Below are 18,258 nucleotides of genomic sequence, written 5' to 3' on the forward strand. Positions count from 1 at the left end.
GCACTGAGTAGTGGAAGAATTCTCATCCAGGGATGTTATGCAAATGTACAGAGCAAGGTCTAGACAACCTTGTCAGTTTTTGAACTTTTCCATCTCCTTATCACTCTCCCCAAAGTAGACCCTCAGGACGTCCCCTCTCTGGGACAGATGCTTCCCTGAGACCCTAGAGACTCTTCTCCTCAGTGTGATGGAGCCACCCAACACAGATTTAATAAATGTGCAAATAATGATATTGAATGAAAAATAATGCACCTCAGCCTCATGTCGTTTATGCTTTTCTCCCAGATGTGCACTGACCCATTACTTACATCAAACTCAGACTATAAATCTTTGCATTTACATATCCTTGGAGTTCTGTGAGTCACACTTCACCTGAATAACTTTAAGAGGCTCCTGAGGGCAAAAGAGATGGAAAATTACATGTTCATCCAGAGACTAGATTACATCAATTATTATTACTGGGCTCTATTATCCTGCTACCCAGTCTCCCCTCTGTGACCATTTTTATTACATAAATTTTTTATTACTATTATTTTTTAATTTGTGAGTACTACGTGTGCACTATGGTGTGCGGTACATGACACAAAGAAGTCATCACTCCTTTTCAGGGTTTTCCAATGAAAGTAATCAAGTTCAATACCTAGGCTTCAGTGTTATTTTATACACACACGTATACGAATACAAACACTGTACACACACACACGTCAGTAAACGAAGTGACTGAAAACCAATGTGCAAATACAAAATGATTAATAGCTACTTGATAAGGACAATTTAAAAGGGAATATATATGTCAGTTCACAATTTTAAATCAGAGCAATTTTTTCTATTTCTATTTTTCAGATAGAATTCCGAATACTTAAATAATTTCATGGCGCTTTCTATATATTCCCTTTCGCACCATTACCACATATTCTCAAAGTGCCCCAGGTATTAAATAGTGTCCTCTCCTAGCTTAAAACTAGAAAATGTCTCAGGTGTACAGATCAAAGTCATTTAGAAGACAGTTGAAAGGGGGAAGTAAACTAGTCTACATGAGTTTCATAGAATCTAGATCTAAGTAGAATCAGAGTTATTAGAGGAAGAGTATTTGTATAATTAGCAGGCCAAGAAAACATGCCATTTGGTGGAGGTTTTACATATTAAGTACGCTGGTACAAGAACTCATGACTGATGAATCTGCCCAAAGGCATGCTTTATTTTCAGTAATTAATAAATACAAATGGGCTTTAACAGCTGGTTTAAATTTTTTTTAAACGTTCATATATTTTTGAGAGAGAAACAAAGTGCGAATGGGGGAGGGGCAGAGAGAGAGGGAGACAGAGAATCTGAAGCAGGCTCCAGGCTCTGAGCTGTCAGCACAGAGCCCAATGCAGGGCTTGGGGCTTGAACTCAGAGCCGTGAGATCATGACCTGAGCTGAACCCACTGAGCCACCCAGGGCCCCTACTGCAGCTAGTTTAAATACAAATCAAATGGAGAGAAGTAGCAGGCTATAGTGGCTATAGGAGTGGCTGGAAAAAGAAAGAACATGAATCACCAGATTGGTGATCACCAGAGCCAGATCTTTGTTTTTTTATTGTGTCCTAAATTAAAATCCAATCCTGCTTGAAGCTTGGCTTTGTGATTGCTGAGACACTGTGCTCTCTACTGACTGATTTCCCCCAGAAATTGATATCATATGCCTTCAGCGCTTCATGTATTCTGAATCTGCCTCTATTTACAACACGAAGAAGCTAAAGGCAGGAAAAGTAAGAGGTGAGAGGTTAAAACGGAAGAAGGAAAAACAAAAAGAGGGCAAAGGATGGAGGGAGGGAGGGAGGGAATGAGTTCGAAGGCTGAGGTACTGGGGGTTTGGGAGGAAATATCAAAGGAATTGAAGACGTAAAGTTATAACTTTGGGGGTACTGATTTATTTTTATTACACAGGTAACTTTCAATATATTTTTAATAAAGTTTTGAAATAACAAAAAATTACCTACATGGTATGTTTTTTAGGAGTCTATTTTAGGGATAAATTTTAGGTTGCCAAGCAAACTTGTTCAGAAAGCAAAGAGTTTCCATATATCTCCTCCCCACACATGCACAACCTCCTCTGCGGTGGACATCCACACCACAGTAGAACATGGGTTACAATCAATAAGCCTACATAGGCACATTGTTATCTAAATCTTTATACTATTTCCATAGTCTTGCCTTCTCCAGAATGTCATACAGTGAGAATCATACAATACATAGTCTCTTCAAATATGTATTACCGCTTTATGTGAGGAAAATGTATAGAAATTATATGTATCCTTATGAAATATTATTTTATCTCAGCATAATACTCATAAAATTGTATCCATCTTATCCAACCAGTATGTATACCTGCTTCATACATTTTAACTCCTGAGGGAATTGTAAGTATTAACCATAGGTTGATCCATTCACTTCAAGGGATGGTTCACAACTGTCATTATCTATAATTTTTTTTTTCTCTTGAATCCTTAATCTACTCATAAAAAAGTTTTCCAATTTCTTTCTGACGGGTGTCAGACTGCTGTCATCCTCATAGGAACCAAGCGTTAAGAGGTAAGTACTAGAGTCTCCCCAGTTAGTACACAGAATTTCTCCTCTTGATTTCTCTGTACTCAGCTTTGCCTAGTGTCTTGGAGTGTCTTATCTATAAAGCCACTTATCTTATTTCATTCAAGTATTCATTTAACCAATATTTATTGTGTATCTATTAATTCTATGTTCTGTTTTAGATGCTTAGGATATGGCAGTGAACAATGCACATAAAAATCTCTGCCTTCATGAAATTTCCTTCTAGTGGAGAAGGGATGGATAATAAGCAATAAAAATAATGACTAAGTAAATGATATAGTACCTCATAATGTAATAAATTTATGGCAAAAAACTAGAGTAGTTTATATAAGAAGTTGCATTAATAATTTTATAAAGAAATATAAAGAAATTACAACAAAACATATATGCTAACCATTTATGTTTATGATGATTATTTAGTGAGTATCCATTACATGATATGTGATACATGTAATGAATCTATGACCAACATTGATTAGAACAAATTTAATTAAATCTCAATTTTATAATACACATTTCTATTATAAAGTGAACCCATCAAAAAATCACAGAATTGAATCTAGTTTCTAAGTAAACTTTTTTTTTAAACTTTAGTTGTTGTTGTTTTTTTTTATTTTAGAGAGAGAGAGAGTGAAAAAGGGAAGGGGGCAGAGGGACAAAGAGAGAGAGAGAAAGAAATCTCAAGCAGGCTCCACACTGAGTGACATGAGGCTCAATCCCAAGACCCTGGGATCATGACCTGAGCTGAAATCAAGAGTCATATGCTCTACCAACTGAGCCACCCAGATGCCCCTCTAAGCATACTTTTTAAAGAGTAACTTATGGCTTAGCTGAAATGAAAAAAAAAAACTATATATATAATGTATATATTACATATACATATATGTATATTTTATATATGTACACATATATACACATATGCAATGAATAATAAAGTATGGATTTTGTAGTTTTTGACTTAGATTAAATTCAATTAACGAATTAATTAAATATTTTTGTAATGAAGGCATATTAATATCTTATTTGAATGAGTTAAATGTTAGTCACTTCATATTTGATACAACTCAAGTAGCTTCAGATACTTCTTTCTAACAACAAAAAATCATTCCAAACAATGTTTTTAGGAAATGAAAACATACAAAGTAGAGAATAATTTCACCTATTTATCAATAAAGGAAAGTTACTTTTATCAATTTTGTTCAATATACTGAGTGAAACTACACCTTACTACGTCCACAGCAGCACCCCTAGGGGAAGTCATATATCATTGAATATTCATACACATACATAAAATAGATTCAAACAAACTTACACTAATACAATCAGTCTGTTTAAAGCGTTTGTTAATAACAACAAACCCGCCTCCCCCAACCCCAAAGCATCTGTTAACCAATAACTTTCTTTGCCAGTTTGTTCCTCACAATATGTAATATGATAGGGTAGCTTTATAAAAAGAGATTGCTGAGTGTAGCTATATGTGATATGACCTCCATTTGATGTAACTGGCAATTTCTTTAATGGAAAGTGCTCAGAATTGCACAGCAATTGATTTTGTTTCCTTCCTGTAGTGAACAATAAGTGTTCCTACTTTGATTACTGTTGCATCATAAAGACATATTCAAAACTCCTGAGGAAACAAAGCCAATAACTAGAATCACAATTTATCTTTTACAATAGTTGTATACTATACCTGAGCAAAATTAACATAATTAAAACAAGATTTAAATTTTACTTTGAAAATCAGCCCAAGATTACCTTTTTTATTCAAGAATATCAAGTGAATTCTCCATAACAACTTATTTTTTTCTTTCAATTCAATGCTTTATAAAATGGCAGCAGAATTCTAGAAGACATATATTACATTCAAAATAAATATTTAAAAAGTTGTAAATGCATATTTTATATGCCTTAATGACTACATGAAGACATTTCTTTTGTAGTGTTTGGCATTCAAATCATATAGCTATGTTCCATATATTATTTAAGCATTCTAAAATTAGTTAATTTCTGTTCTAAGATATTTTGTTCTATGTAAGTGCAGAGAGTATTTCAAAGCTCAAGATATGTTGCTAAAATTCATTTTTATAAGGCAGAATTAACTAACTCACTGATATGATAATTATATACAGATATGTCTGCAAATTATTAATAGAATTCACGACTGCACCCAATTTTTATTTTATTATTATTATTATTTTTAAAAAATATTTATTTATTTATTTATTTTTGAGAGGGAGATAGAGAGACAGAAAGGGGGGAGGAGCACAGAGAGAGAGAATCCCAAGTAGGCTATGCACTGTCAGCATAGAGCCAAACTCATGAACCCTGAGATCATGACTGGAGCTGAAACCAAGAGTCAGATGCTTTTTTTTAAACATATATATACATATGCATATGCACACATATATGTATATATTTTTAAGTTTATTTCTGTATTTTGAGAGATAGCGTGAGCACTCAGGCTATGTTAGGCTATGCTCTGACAGTGCAGAGCCCAATATGGGGCTCAAACTCACTAATGGTGACATCATGACCTGAGTCAAAACTGAGTTCAGCGCTTAACCGACTGAGCCACCCAGGTGCACCAGCACATAATTTTTAGATAATGGCTTTGTGTTATTTATATAGAGTGTCCTCTGAAATATAAAAAACATTTTATAAAAAATCATAAATGATACATTTCAGGTAAACAAAAATAGATTATTTTGTAGGTAATTTGGGTTAAAACTTTTGAAAGATAGTATCTAAAATATATTTTTAAGATTTTATTTATTTTTATTATTATTTTTAATTTTTTTTTTTTTAATTTACATCCAAATTAGTTAGCATATAGTCCAACAATGATTTCAGGAGTAGATTCCTCAATGCCTCTTACCCATAATGCCTCTTAATCCCCCCCTCCCACAACCCCTCCAAGTAACCCTCTGTTCTCCATATTTAAGAGTCTAAGTAATCTGTACACCCAACATGGGGCCTGAACTTACAACTCTGAGATCAAGAGTCGCATGCTCCACCAACTTGAGCCAGCCAAGCACCTCTAAACACAGTTTTGCTTCAAATAAATCTATACCCTCGTGAAGCTATAAGGAAAATGTAGAGATTTTAAATCTAATTGGAATGAACACACTAATCAAGGAAGTATTAATCTGTGGTTATGAGAGAATAAAAGTAAACTTTCCAGATGTGATAACCTTAATGGAATTATTAGAGATAATGCTATTATCACATCAATATACATAACTTTTTTAACATGTAAAAATGTTTTTTCTGTTACAAAGTTTTCTTACTCTCTTGCGTTTTTAATACATAAATATTAAAGAGTGTCAGCTTTAATTTCTCTTTGTGCTTTTGTTTTAAACGCAGTTATATTGAACCAACACTAAGCACACACAAAAAAGCATTTATTTGCCATCAAATATTGCTTCTGGAAGATTTCCATTGCAATTTCACTTGATTTGCTTTTGAATGATGATAACAATAACAATACACACTAACGTACAAATCCCTTTGCCCCCAGTTTAAGTATTAATATGTAATATTTTATTTAATCATCATGACTACCTTGTTAAGTGGATATTATTACACAAGTGGAAACTAAGCTATGATTATGTTAAATGACTTTCCAATGTTTCATACATAATAAATGAAGTCAGGAAATGAACTCCAGCTATTGGGTTATATCAACCATTTTCTTTAAAATATTGAATTTACCTATCTTTATATAAGCATGTAAAAATAATTCCAGACCAATCACTGAATACCTACAATGTGCAAAGTCATTCATTTTATACAGAGTCTACATATCTGGGAAAATGTTATGTTGATAGTTAACATTACTTGAATCAGAATCCAAATTGGCTGTAGCACATTTAAAAATGCTTATTAAATAACTCAAAACTCAAATTGCATTTGTTTTTACTAATAGAAACTTGTTTGAATATTTTGGTAGAATTGATTAGCCAGGAAGAAAAAAACAGATCATAAAAAGACAAACTATTCTAAATATGTTGATCGTTTTTGATGAGCAAGTATTCATTAGTCAAAACATGTTTTATTCATGTAAAAACTACCTAACATTGGAGGACATAAATCACTGAGTTTTAAAAAGTTGCCTATGATTTTTCTGTAGGTTTAATGACAAATCATGACACTTTTCATGGCATTATTTTAATCATTACGTGTGCCAGATTCATAATTGTGTATTATATATACCAGTGAATCAAATAAAATATTTAATCCTTAGTTTATTTCATTCATTCATTTATTCATTCATTCATAGGACAAATAACTTTAAGCATCTACTCCTTCCTATGATTCTTCTATCTTCTGAGGATATATTATGAAAAAGATAGACTGGTTCCTTATCCTTTACAGAACTTACATTTTAGTAAGTGAGACTGGCAATAAATAGGTAAAGCATTAAGTGAAAGAAATAAATATGATACTGCTTTAGAAATCAATGGGTAATCTGTAAAGGCCTTTCAGAGAAAGTGACATTTTGAAGGGAAGTAAAGGTAAGAAAGAATCTACCCACAAAGAGTGGTGGGAAATCTATTTCAGGGCTCCCAGATGGAAGAGCTCGGTATGTTCTACAACTCACAGAGGACTAGTATGATGCTGTACGCGAAGAAAGAGGAAACGTGGCATGAGATGTGCTGGAGAGAAAGACAGGAGCCTGTCATGATAAGACTTACAGGCCACAGATAAATAGCGTGAACATAAGACATTAACAGTTAGTCGGGGAGTTATATATTCTGATTTATATCTGATAGAACTCTGGGTCCTATGTGAGAATGGATCGGAGAGGAATGGGATAGAAGTGGGGAGGGGATGGTGACCAGTTCACAGTCTATTTTCATAATTTGTTTCACAAAATGATATTTGGACAATGGTGGAGGTAAGGGAATTATGAAAAAGTGGATGCATTGCAGGAAGAATTTGCCTAGCTTTCTGGTGCAAGCTTTTGATCCAATGATGAAAACAAAACAAAACAAAAGAAAAAAAAAAAAACAAAGCAAAACAACAACAACAAAAAAAAAACCTGTGCTCTAGTGAAGATCAAGGGAAATTTTGCCTGCCTCAGCTCCCCATAACATATGCTGGCTTTGTATTCTGTTCAACTGCTTAGATTAAGTGAGTGCATTTGCCTGGTAGCTGTTGAAACTAGGTGCAATAGTCTGAGAAGCAGGTGAGGAGGTGGGGGGCTTGCCCTGTTTGGCAGAAAGCCCTGTTTTTTTTTAAATTTTTTTTTTCAACGTTTTTTTATTTATTTTTGGGACAGAGAGAGACAGAGCATGAACGGGGGAGGGGCAGAGAGAGAGGGAGACACAGAATCGGAAACAGGCTCCAGGCTCTGAGCCATCTCTGAGCCATCAGCCCAGAGCCTGACGCGGGGCTCGAACTCACGGACCGCGAGATCGTGACCTGGCTGAAGTCGGACGCTTAACCGACTGCGCCACCCAGGCGCCCCCAGAGAGCCCTGTTTTTTGCCAATGCTCCTGCTGTCTGCCTCTGAGGCCTAGATACTCCTGCCAGGACTCTAGAGTCTTCTAATGAGTACAATTCCTAATAGACAGTAAAATTAAATGATTGCTATGGCTTCTGAATAAAAAGAAAAAAAGAGAGAACAAGTTCAGGAAATATTTATTTCCTTTAAGGTTCATTGTATCATACCCTTTGTAGATTTTCTCCCATCCCTCTAACTGCTCTTTTTCAATTTCCTTTGAAGGGTTTTCATCTCCATTATACCTCTAAATATTAAGATTCCAGTTACCCAACACTCTTGCCCTAGGCCTTTTCACTCATTTCCAAGGCTTCAAATATTTATAAATGGTAAGTGTAATATATCTAATTCGGAGTCATCTGAGTTCCAAATCAGTTTATCCTGTTTCTAAACACCCCCTTCTTAGAAACATCTAATAATATAATATTATATTATATAGTATATTCAAAATAAATTCTTGCTTTTCCCCACAGTGGAGTGATTTCTTCTCTCATTAATGATACTTCCAACCATCTATGTTTCTATTCTATTCTGATATATTAATTGAAATCTGAGGACTTCCCTCTTTACTACTCAAATATAAAGAAATCATAACTAATCTTTGTCAATTTACTAACCTTAATGTGGTCTGTAAATGTGGTCCTGGCCCCTGCCCGCCTCTGTGGTTTCATCTTGTCCACCTGTCTCCCTCACTCGAATATTTCCAGCTGTCTGGTCTGCTTTCTGACCTCCAATGCTTCAAGCACTTTCATGACGCAGGGTTCTTCTAAATGCTGTAGTCTCTGCTTGGGGTGTTCACCCCCTCTGCCTTCTTGCTTCAACTCTGATAAAGGTTACAACCTGCTCAATGTCCATATTGAACTATAAATATCACTTTCTCAAAAAGGTCTTATGCAACATCTTCCCAGTCTACATTACATTCATCTACATTTTCCCAAAGTCTTCCCCATTTTTTCTATATTTACTTTATCATAGTTTGTCATGACACTTCTGTAATTATACCTTTTTTAACATAACCTGAGACACTAAATCATATGCTCCATGGCAGTATGAATCTTGTACATTTTGCTAACTACTAAAGTTGCTAAGCCCTAAAGTTGCTAAGGATTTGGACTTCCCACGTAAGTGCAACAAGAATTCTTCTCTTGTTTTGTTTGCAGTATGGAGAAGATCTTATTTTAAAGAATAATTTTTAGGGGCGCCTGAGTGGCTCAGTCGGTTGAGTGACCGACTTTGGCTCAGGTCGTGATCTCACAGTTTGTGAGTTCGAGCCCCGCGTTGGACTCTGTGCTGACAGCTCAGAGCCTAGAGCCTGCTTCGGATTCTGTGTCTCCCTCTCTCTCTCTGCCCCTCCCCAACTTGTGCTCTCTCTCTCCCTCTCATAAATAAACATTAAAAAATTTTTGTAAAAAAAGAATAATTTTTAATAAACAATATGAGATAAATTACATTTCAAAATTAACGATCTTTTCACTTAATAAAGAGAAGTAAAAATTAAAGCAGTTTCAAAACATGAACAGACTGTTACAAAGTACAGCAATATAGTATTATAATACATGCAATTAATGTACCTTTTGAAATTTTAGTCATTTTTTTAAAGATTTCACATGGCAGGGGAGTTATTAAAAAATGAATAAGAGGATCTGCAGCCAATGCATTTTCTCACTTCTTATTCTTTTCAAAATATTCCATGCAAATATGTGGATTTTTCCCACTGGTATGCCATTGAGCAAATAATTATTCACTAGTGTTATGCCATTTTTTGTGGTATAGTTTATTAGTTTGCTTAGAAGTCACTGGAATTCAGAATTCACTGAAAAAAATTTAACAGCGCAGAAATTATTAAACTTTTGAAAGCTAGCATTGTAGCAGGTTGGGCTAATGTTAGGCAATTATTAAATAAACTATTCAATAGGTTACTTAAATAAAACATTTTAAAGTAAAAGAAAATGACAATAAAAGGAATAAGCAAGAAATATTGAGACCATATACTGAAATATTATTTTCAGTAATTCTAATTTTTCCCAAAAGTATACTTTTGTATTTAAATCTACATTATTTAACCATATTCCACAATATTTTAGGATTTTTATCATATTAAATAATTATCACTGATTTGTTATTACCAGCTAATAAAGATTCTAATAACAACAACAACAACAACTAATGGCATTTAGGAGGGTATATATTATCTTGTTTTAGGGAACGGTTTGCTTGTTGGTTGTTTTATTTATTTTGTTCTTAAGTGACTGAAATGGATACTTGTATGCAAGTTTAGAGTTATACATTTATATATGCAAAACTTGATAGATGAGAAAAAATGAGAAAATACGGAATTCGGAGCAACATTTTCTCATCAGCTTAACCTTTATATTTTTCTTTTCTTATTAATGACATATAAAACTCTTTGCAATCTGAATTTTTTTGTAATAATATGAAAATGTGGTTTGGAGAATGAACAATACACCCATGATTATATGATTGTGACTATGTAATTCTTTGTAATTTCCTGTATATAATTTACTTCTTTCTTTATAGAATTTATTTATAGCCGGTTCAGTTTCACTAAAAGAGTATCTGAAAAAAAGTTAAAAGATTCTTTACTCTTTCCAATGTATCAGGAATATCAGCCTTGATAAATACCATGATGAAAGTTCCAGGACTTAGCTAACAGCCCTACTATTGTCTTCCCCTCCTCTCCTCCTGTGTTCCTGCAAATTAAAATCCAGTTGCTCTGTCTGCAAAGCAGTTTTCCAGATGTCTCCAAGTCTAAGTGAAAAAACGACAGATGAAACATAAAAATGGAAAAGGCTTAAAAAAAAATGAAAGCCAGAAAAATGAACCAGGTTGGGCTCAATGTAGTGTGTACAGTCTTGCCTCAATTTTCTTACCAACACCTGTTAGGATCAATATAAATGATAAAACTCACATCATTAGTCCTAAAATGAAATTCTATTAAAGAAAATATCAAACAGTGTAGCTTTTTAAATGCTCAATCATTCAATTTCACCAGTGCCAAGTCATTAAAAAATAATTTTATAGGTCTGTGCAATCTGAGCCATGGATATTTGTTTTTCCTAAGATGTTAAATGTACACTTTTAAATAGTGGGAAAGATCAACAAGAAATACTTCCTGAAGATAAGAAAATAAATGATTACAACTACTGTCACATTAAAAGTGATCAAGGTTTTCTTAGAAAGGGCCAAAGAAGACAGAGAAATCCTAGACAATTTTCCAACTCTTCCGTAGCCAGGGATAAGTATTATAGAAAAAATAGATGAGGAGAATGTTGCTGCCTAGTTAACAAAACATACCATCAACATCCAAACAAATCTTTCTTTTCTTTCTTGCAGGATTACTGATTTTATAATTAGAAATAAAAACACTGCCAGATCTCACCCATGTAGTTAAATACATTTCATATATTATTTTTGTTTTCTAATAAACTGCTGGTTTATTTTTCCTGAAGCAAATTCCTTGAAACAACTTTCCCATTAGTTTTTTTATAGTATTTTCTATTAGCAAATATTTTGAATTCTTCATGCTTACCCCTTGTTCTTCTGTTCTCTCTGACTGAAATGTTCTTTCCCTGTCCCTACATGCTGTCTCTTTCTTGACAGATAGGACTTCCTGGCCACCTTATTTACATTACACTTCATTTATACCTTCCCCATAACTCCTTATTATATTATCTTAGGTTGTTTTGTTTAAAAGAAATACTCATTTAAAATTAATTTTGCTATTTATATTTGTTATTTTATTTTCTATATTCTCTCTCATGAAAATCTATTGGCCCAAAGAGCAAGAACTTGTCTGACTGATTTACTACCATCTAGTGATTTGGATACTTTCACACATAGGCACTTCATACATATTTATTTAATTGCAGCATTTTTTTTTTGGTAAAGAAAAAGAATAGTGGAGGCAATATATCTTTATTTTATATATACTTTCCAACTACATTCTCTTACTTTAAGAATAATAAAAGATTTTTATATTAACTTTAAACCTTATATGTACATATTATTTTATTAACTTTACTAATATTGATGTTAATGTTTGTCTTGCTTCTCCAACAACATTTTAATCCATGTATTTGTCTTCTATTTTTTAATTAATTTTAAACGTTTATCTATTTTTGAGAGACTGAGAGACACAGAGTACAAGCAAGGGAGGGGCAGAAAGAAGGAGACAAAATCTGAAGCAGGTTCCAGGCTCTTAGCTGTCAGCACAGAGCCCGACACAGGGCTCAAACCCACGAACTGCAAGATCCTGACCTGAGCGAAGTCGGACACTTAATGGACTGAGCCCACCAGGTGCCCCTGTCTTCTACTTTTTAAATCTTTCCCAGGACCACTAGAGCTGTTAGTATAAAGACAGTGTTAACCGTGTTAGTTGAAACTGAAAGAAAACAAAAAGAATAAAGAAAGCATTGAAGAAAGGAAGGGAGAATAGAAGGAAGGAAGAATGGAAGGAATGAGGCATGTGTTGAACAATAACTTTTCATATGGTCGACACATTACAAAGATTTCTTTCAAGAAAACGTGACAAATAACCCACTTATTTGAGAGGTATTTTTTTTTAACTTTCTGCTCTTTAAGTTTCTTCTCTATTTTTTTAAAAATTTAAATTAACGTACAATAAAATTAACTTTTTTCTTTTGATGCACAGGTCTGCGCTTTAGCTCGTCTGTAAAGTTGTGTAAGCACCCCAGATGCTTACAGGTTTCAGAGTGGTTCTGTCACCCCTAAACAAAACAAAACAAGCCAAAAAACAAAACCTGCCCCCTACCACCACTAATCCCTGGAAACCACTGATCTGTTCTCTTTCCTTACAATTTTGCTTTTTCCAGGAGGTAATGCCAATAGATTAATATAGCATGGCATGATTTGAGACTTGATTCTATCACTTAGCATACTTTCTAAAAAAAAGTTTTTTATTTTTTATTTTTATTTTTTTAAAGTTTGACAATGAGAGTGTGAGTGGGGGAAGTACAGAGAGGGAGAGGGACTCCCAAGGAGGCTCCATGCTCAGGGCAGAGCCCAATGCAAGCTGGTTCCAATATCAAGGCCTGAGGCAAAATCAAGAGTTAGATGCTGAACTGAGCCACCCAGATACCCCAACACTCACTATACTTTTGAGGTTAATCCATGTAGTGTTTACATACAGTTTGTTCCCTTTTATTAATGTGTACCATTTTAATATATGAGTATGTAAGAGTATATGTCCCATTTAAGGACATATTGACTGATATCAGTCTTTGGTTATTATGAATACAGCTACATGAACATTGGTAGACAGTTTTTTTTTTATATTAAATATAATTTATTGTCAAATTGTTGTTAAATACAACACTCAGGGCTCATCCCAACAGGTGCCCTCCTCAAGGCCTCACTTTCCCCTTGCCCCCACCCCCATCCACCCTCAGGTTGTTCTCAGTATTTAAGAGTCTCTTATGGTTTGCCTCCCTCCCTCTCTGTTAACTTTTTCCCCCTTCCCCTCCCCCACGGTCTTCTGTTAAGTTTCTCAGGATCCACTTCCTTATGCATAAGTAGACAAGGTTTTACATGTGCATATGTTTTTATTTCCTTAAGGTAAAAAAAAAGAAACTAGAAATTTCTTGAAAACTAGAATTATTAAGTTGTATGGCAACTATACGCCCAGTTTTATAAGAAATTGCCTAAGTACTAAGTTTGTTTCATTTGTATTACCAACAGTAATGCATGTTGCTGATCTCTGCATCCCGTTAGTAATGCTAATCCTGTGTGTGTGTGTGTGTGTGTGTGTGTGTGTGTGTGTGTGTGTATGTGTTGCCAATCTAAGTGGTGCGCTGTGGTATCTCACTGATGTCATCATTTGTCATTTCCCCACTCACTACTTGTGTTGAACATACTGTTGTGTGCTTATTTGCCATCTTGTATATTTTCTTTGTTGCAGTACCTTTACACATATTTTGCTCATTGAAATAGAGTTTCAATTGATTATATCTGAGTTTCAAATGTTGATGTTTATTATTGGTGAGTTTTGAGAATTGTTTACATATTCTAGACAGAATTATCTTGTTTGATATCTGACTTGCAAATATTTCCTCTTAGTTTGTGGTCTGCCTTGACATTCTCTTAAGGAGGTCTTTGGCATAGCAAACATTTTTAATTTTGATGAAGTCCTAATTACCATTTTATTCATTTATAGATCATGCATTTCATATCATATCTAAAATCTCTCTGCCTAACCCAGGGTTAGGCAAGTATTTTCATATTTTTCTCACTAAACATTTATAGTTTTACATTTTATAATTCAATATATGGTCATTTTTGAGTAGGATGTGAGGTATAGGTCAAGATTCACTTTAAAAGAAAAATATAAACCTCTAAGTGTGTCCATTTGGTTAAAAACACTTTCATGTTTTCATTGATTGCCTTTACACATTTGTTAAAAAATCATATTTGTTTAAGTCTCTTTCCAGAATCTGTTTTAGATCTATGTCTGTCCTTATGCCAATACCACATTTTCGTTACTACAATAGTTTTACTGTTAATCTTAGAATCAGGAGTGTGACTCCTACATTTTTTTCTTTTCCAAAACAAATAGCTACTTTATGACTTTTCCCTTTTTATATACATTTTAGAATGTCTCTAAAAACCTTGCTGGGATGTTTTTGATGATGTTTTGCATTTAGTGCATATATCAATTTGGGGGAAATTAACATCTTAAGAATGTTGAGACTTCTAATTCATGATATATGAATTTCGAATTATTACTTTCCAATTATTTAGGTCTTTCTTTCTTTCTTTTTCAGGATTTTGTACTTATCGGTATATGAATCATGCATATATTTGTTAGATTCATATCTATAAACTTCATTTTGTTGGAGCAAGTGAAAATACTTTAGAGAAGTATTACTAATCATTGATTAGTAGCGTATAGAAATATGATTGTAATTGGTAGTTACTCCTTACTAAATTCACTCATTAGTTTTAAGGACTAAAAACATGCTTTAGGAGTTCTTTAGTAGATTTCTTGAAATTTCAATTTAAACAACTGTATCTGCAAAGAGAAACATTTTTATTTCTTCCTTTTCAAACTGTATTTTTTTTTCCTTATTGCACTGACCAGGACTTTAAGAACTGTATTGAATAATAATGATCAAAGGCGGGTCCCATCGTGTAATGGTTAGCACTCTGGATTCTGAATAATAATGAGAGTGTAAATAAATCCTTGCCTTGTTTGTGGTCCAAGCGGAAAAACATTTAGACCTTTACCCTATGATGCTGTCTGTAGGTTTTTGTTAATGCCCTTCATCAGGTTCAGAAATTTATTTCTCTTCTCGGTTTGCCAAATGTCTTATCTTAGATATTGAATTTTGATAAATACTTCCGCATCAGAATGTTTTTAAAAATTATTATTTGGTCTATTAAAAGTGGATTGTTACATTTATTGATTTTTGAAATTGGAAACTGCCTTAATTTATGAGATAATCCTTATTTGGTGGCAATTTATTTCATGTATTGCTGGATTGAATTTGTTAATATGTTGTTAAGGATTTAGTTCATATGTTCATAAATAATATTAGTTTTCTTTCCTTTAATGACTTTAGATGACTTTGATATCAGGGTAATGCTGCCCTTATTAAAAATTTAGGGAATAATTTCTTATTTATTTTCTGAAAGTGATTACATGGAATTGCTATTGATTAAAAAAATACATATTTGAGGGGCACCTGGGTGGCTCAGTCAGTTGAGTGTCTGACTCCTGATTTGGGAGCAGGTCATGATCTCAGGGTCATGAGATTGAGCCCTATGCTGGGCTCTGCACTGAGTGTAGAGCCTGCTTAGGATTCTTTCTCCCCTCTGCCCCTCACCTGCTCACTCACACATGCTCTGTTTCTTTAAATACACACACACGCACACACACACACACACACACACACACACACACACACCAGCTGGGCATCAGATTGCTTTTTCTGAAGGTATTTTATTATGAAATAAATTTATTTATAGATATGGTGCCATTCAGGTTATCTGGTTCTTCTTGAGTGAGTTTTCATAGTTACTGGCTTTCAAGAAATTCATGGTCCATTACATTGAAGTTGTTGAGTTTATGCACATGGGTTCCTCATAGTATTCTACTACTTTATATCCCTCCATGTAATATCCCTTTTCATATCTGTGGGATCTCTATAGATGCTTTTCTTTCACTCCTGTAATTATTAGTTTATGTCTTTTGTTTCTTGTTGTTACAATTGTTTTTCAACTTGGCTAGAGTTTATCAATTTCATTAATCTTTTCAATGAACCAGTTTAGAGGTTTATTGATTTTTTCCATTGTTTGTAATTTTCCATTTCGTTGATTTCTGCTATTTATTATTTCTTTTTTTCCTGTTTGCTTTGAGTTTGTTTTGCTTTTCTCATTCTAGTGTCTGAAGGTAGAGCTTGTATTATTGATAGGAGACTTTATATTCTCATATAAGCATGTAACACTATGAAACTCCCATCAAGATCTTTTTAGCTGTATCTCATACATTTTGATATATGTATTCTTATTTTGTTCTCTTTGAACTATTTCTAATTTTCCTTAAGATTTTCCTTTTATCAATGTATTATTTATATATCTTGTTGATTTTTCAACTAATTGTGAGATTTTCCATACATTTTTCTGATACTTTCCATATATTTTTCTGGCATTCATTCCTGGCTTAATATCATTATGGTCAGGGAACATAACTTGTTAAGGTTTGTTTCATGAGTATCATGCATTTAAAAATACTATGTATTCTATTTGATATGATAGAGTTATATAAATATCAATGAGTTCAAATCAGTAGATCATATTTTTCACATCATCTATACCTTTACTGATTGTCTACCTACTTTTCTAATCTATTGCTTTGAATACAGTGTTGAAGTTTACTGTTAGAACTGTGGATTTGCTCTTTTCTTCTTTAGAGTTATTAGTTTTGTACTGCATGTATCTTATGGTTGCATAGTTAGCTTTATATATAATAAATTTATTATGTCTTCTTAGTGAAATAACCTTCGTATTATTATGAATGCTCAGGAAAGTCTAATATTATGAAGTCTACATTGCTTGATATAAATATAGCCTCTACCGCTTTCTTTTCCTTAATGTTTGCATGGTATATTTTTCTATCCTTTCCATTTAAACTATTATATTCCATTATATTTAAAATGGGATTCTTATATAAGGCTTAGAGTTGGCTTTCTTTTATTTGTTGAATCAACAATCCCCATCTTTTGTTTTGTATAAATCATTTACATATAAGTATTAATATGTCTGGATTTAGATCTGCCCATGCATTCATTACTTGTTTTCTGTTTGTCCTCTTTCTTTATTGCTCTGTTTCCCCATTACAGCTTTCATTTTGATTATTTAAATATTTTTTAGTATTTTATTTTATCCATTGAGTTTGTAACCATATCTATGAACAGTTTTTGTTTTTTTTTCATTGTTTGCTTTATAAATTACAATACACATTCTAAATTCTTCACAATGTCAAGGATGAAGAAGTCCCAGATTTTACCTCATTACAAAGCAAGCAGCATGAACTTCATATTCACATCTGTTCCCCTTTCCTCTCAAATCCCGTAAAGGCTACATGAAGAGTCCAGAGCATGCACTTTGGCTTTGCACTATTGCTGAAGAACTGAGTGGCTGGAAATTCACATTTTTATAATAGCTACAAGTATACTTCCCTGGATGGAGATATTATTTTATCATACCAGAATAATTAAACCTGTCTTCTGTTCTGGATAGATACACTATGTCTGTCTTCAAAGTTTATTCGGTATACAAGCAGTCTTGAAGAGGTATTCTGAAACAATATCTCTGCTCATAAAACAGAACAACACAAAAGACTCACAGATAATTGTTTCCAACGATAATCATCCCTCATTTCACTTTTGTCTCAGCTTCTATCAGGTTTTCTCATTATACATCCCTCTGTTGGTCACTCTGATTAATGTGAACTACAGAGGTTAATTTAATTGGCCTTATACAGTATTTAATTAAGACTACTATCAAGAGGATTCTAAGAAGCAGTTTAAGACCAGTCTTCAGGACTGACCTCAGTCATGGTTCTCAGAGTCTTAGAACCAACCAGGTAAACAAATTCCATACACCATTACAATTTCCTTAGGTTTCTGT

This window comes from Panthera leo, chromosome A1, assembly GCF_018350215.1.
Source record: "Panthera leo isolate Ple1 chromosome A1, P.leo_Ple1_pat1.1, whole genome shotgun sequence".
Lineage (NCBI taxonomy): Eukaryota > Metazoa > Chordata > Mammalia > Carnivora > Felidae > Panthera > Panthera leo.